Source organism: Crocodylus porosus, unplaced genomic scaffold, assembly GCF_001723895.1.
Source record: "Crocodylus porosus isolate Cpor-Errol unplaced genomic scaffold, CroPor_comp1, whole genome shotgun sequence".
NCBI classification, from domain to species: domain Eukaryota; kingdom Metazoa; phylum Chordata; order Crocodylia; family Crocodylidae; genus Crocodylus; species Crocodylus porosus.
This window is the reverse complement of record NW_017728931.1, coordinates 51,514,527-51,517,780: the sequence shown is the minus strand read 5'-3', so window position 1 is coordinate 51,517,780 and position 3,254 is coordinate 51,514,527.

The window sequence follows — 3,254 nt, the reverse complement described above, 5'->3', positions numbered from 1 at the left end:
CTTCAAGAGAAATTTGAATGCTTATCTTGCTGGGATCCTGTGACCCCAGCTGACTTCCTGCCGCTTGGGCAGGGGCTGGACACAATGATCTTCACAATGATCTTCCAAGGTCCCTTCCAGCCCTAATGTCTATGAAATCGATGTAGAAGAGGTGCAGGGCAACCTGGTTTGACTTCACCTCATGGAGGCCAGGGCCAAACTAATCATACGTGCCAGGCTGAGAGACTGGGCAATAGAGGGATTCTGAATGAAAGAAATGGGAAAGAAAGGCACAGCTCAGTTGTGGAAGTGACAAAGAAGCCGAACTATATGCAATATAGTGGCTGAAAAAGAGTCGGTGGTGAGGGGGGACTGCGCTTAATTGGCACTTCCATAGATTATATTTAGATGGGCTGCACTGATCTAGCCTTACAGTAGGCATCTCAGCCTTTTAACTAAGATCAGATGTAGCATTTTTGGCACCAAGGAGAGGGTATCAGGGCTGGCTCTGGCTCTCCTGGCACTGGCCTTGTATTGCAGTACCTCCAGGGCCACTGCCAGTTCCCTGTGGAGGGAACTCTCTCCCCCTCCTCCTCCCCTTTTTTTAAGGGCAAAAAAAATGGTTCCCATCTGTGTCCCAATATGGGCTATGTGTTGTATAGTCATGTTCAGTGTTGGTTGAATTTAATCAACTTCATAGTCAGTTTCTGTTACTGAGCACATGCTGCCTTAGGCAACAATTATTGATAAACAGTCTATCTAATGAGGTTTCCTCATATGCAGTTATAAAAGGAGGTTCTTCATAACCTTGTCTTGTATTTGAGTAAATATGATTAAGACAAGAGCCAAGCAGACAAGAGCAATAGTAGAGTTCTGAGGGCTAACAATTCACTTTAGCTAGGATCAAGGCCTGTTTGCTTGGGAGCCTATTTTTCCTGGTCCTACCCTCTGTAGTGAACTGTTGAACTTTCATAGCATCCCTCACCCAGGCTAAATACAGACAGTCAAAAAGCCCAAGCCTGAATTGATTCAAACTTTGCAGCTGCTGCCCCTCAGCCTATTCTAACTGCTGGAGAACGGCGCCCAGGCTGACCCTGGCCCCTGCAGTGATGTGCACGGCACAGGTTCACCCCTTCAGCCCCAAATGCTATTACCTGCATCCCCCATGCTACTGCATGCTGAGATGGGCATGCACTGTTCGTTTCCCCTACCTGGCAGTGGTGGCAATACTGCAGCATGGCCCCGTATGCCAGGTGCAGGGCACTACCCATACAGCTTCTCCACCGCCGTTGCTATCTGCCTGCCCAGTAGCCAACTACAGTATGGCAGCATGGGTAGCGCCTACTAGTACAGCCAGGGTGGGTCCCACTGACGGCAGCAGGGAAACTGTAGGGGTTGCGCCCCATGCCTGGCACACAGGACTGTGCTGCACTCCCACCACCGCTGGGTAGAGGAAGTGAGCAGTGAATACCCAACTGGGTGTCCGCCAGCCAGGGGAACACAGGTAATAGCACTTGAGGCTGAGTCCGCACCATGTACCCCACTGCAGGGGCTGGGGCTGGCCCAGGTGCCACTCTCCAGCAGGCAGAAGGGGCAGCCAGGCAGGAGGTGCTCCCCCAGCTGTATGCTCAGCTTGGCTCTGCCCTGGGCTAGCATGGACACACTGGAGCTGCTTCTCTGCTCCCCCAGCCTGGGTCCGTCTGCTTGGTGGGGCTCACACCCAGGACAGAGCCACCATGATTCCTCTGTGCATGTCCCCACCTAGGCTCGGGGCCATTTTGTTTCCCCTCCCTCTTCCTGACCTGGCCTTTGCCCCTGGGCTGCCCCAAGCGAAATGCAGCTCCCAGCAGCTGGGAAGTGCAGTGGGATTGCCCCTTGGCTGGGAGGGCAGCTTTGGGGGTCCGGGGCCGTGCTGAGCCCCAAGCAGGAGGGAAAAAAACTGGGCAGCTGGGGTCCCTGCTGGTGGGAGAGGGGATGCAGTGTGGTTTAATCCCTATAATGCCATAGGGCTCCAGGGATGGGGTACTCACTCAGACCTCCATACCTTTGGGGTTTCGCAGAGACCAGTGGGGTGGTGAACAGCTTTATCTTTATTAGCAACTGGATTCAGCAACTCACACACTCACAGCCTGCACAAAGAGCAAAAACCCACCAGCCAAATCACACCCACAGGACATCAGTGGGAGAGACTGGGTTATCCCACTGCTGACCCCTTAAATGTACATTACATATACCACACTCCCCCTCTGTCCCATGCCCCTATCCCCTCCACTCCAGGGGGGAAAAGTCTGGCGGCAGCTACATTCCCAGCACACCCAACCCCTTGTCAGCCAGCCATCACTGCTTCAGCTGGTGCGGGGGGAGGCACCCCTGCAAAGCATGCTGAGATGCTGGGGGCTGTAATTTAACTTGAACTAGGAAGGGGTCTGGGACAGAAGTTCCATAAACTGGTTTGACCTAAATCAGTTAAGTCTGATACTACATTCAACCAGGTTGATCTAAAACTAGTTTCAACCATTTTGAAACTGGTTTAGGTGCACTGAACTTCTGTTCTGTTATAGGTTTAAACCAGTTTCTGATCACTTAAACCAGTTTGTGTGTAACATCTCTCCCTAGCACACAAGCTGTTCTTCTCAGGTCTGCTTTCAGCTCCAAATGCCTTTGCACAGAATTGTTTCCCAGTGTCCTAAGAAATATGCTTGCTGCTGGCCACACTCTGCAGTGTGGCATCTGGGAATCTTCCTGCCCACTGCCTTGCTCAGTTAGAGGGCTCTGCTTTAGAAGGAACCCCCTCTACAGTAAAAGGGTGGTGATGCTTATGAGTGATGAACCTGTCCTACCATGCTTTTAAGTCCTAGCATGTCTGCAGCATCTGATTTGCTTTGTCCTCATGCATCACTTAATCTTAGGATCTTCTCTTTGGGCAAGGTGGCCTGTACTATACAGCGCAGTCCCTACCTTAACTTGCAATACATTGGCGGGAGCTCTGCAGCAGCTTCACACCTATTTTTTAAGTGTTTGTTTTTAATGAATTAGTTGCGAATATTCCCATCTGTACAGACTTGCCTGTGCTGTGTTTTTGGCTGTTAAATCCAATTATGTGCTATTCACAGAGGCTCCTCCAAAGCGAAGGCCCTGGTGAATGGTAGTGGATGGTCCTTGGGGCTACGGAATCAAATTGTCTCCACGCTCAGGCAGACAGTGCTTCACACCCGCTTTGCACCTTCCCTTGCGCTTGAGCATTTATAGGGAGGATGAAGAAAGCACCAGGAAAT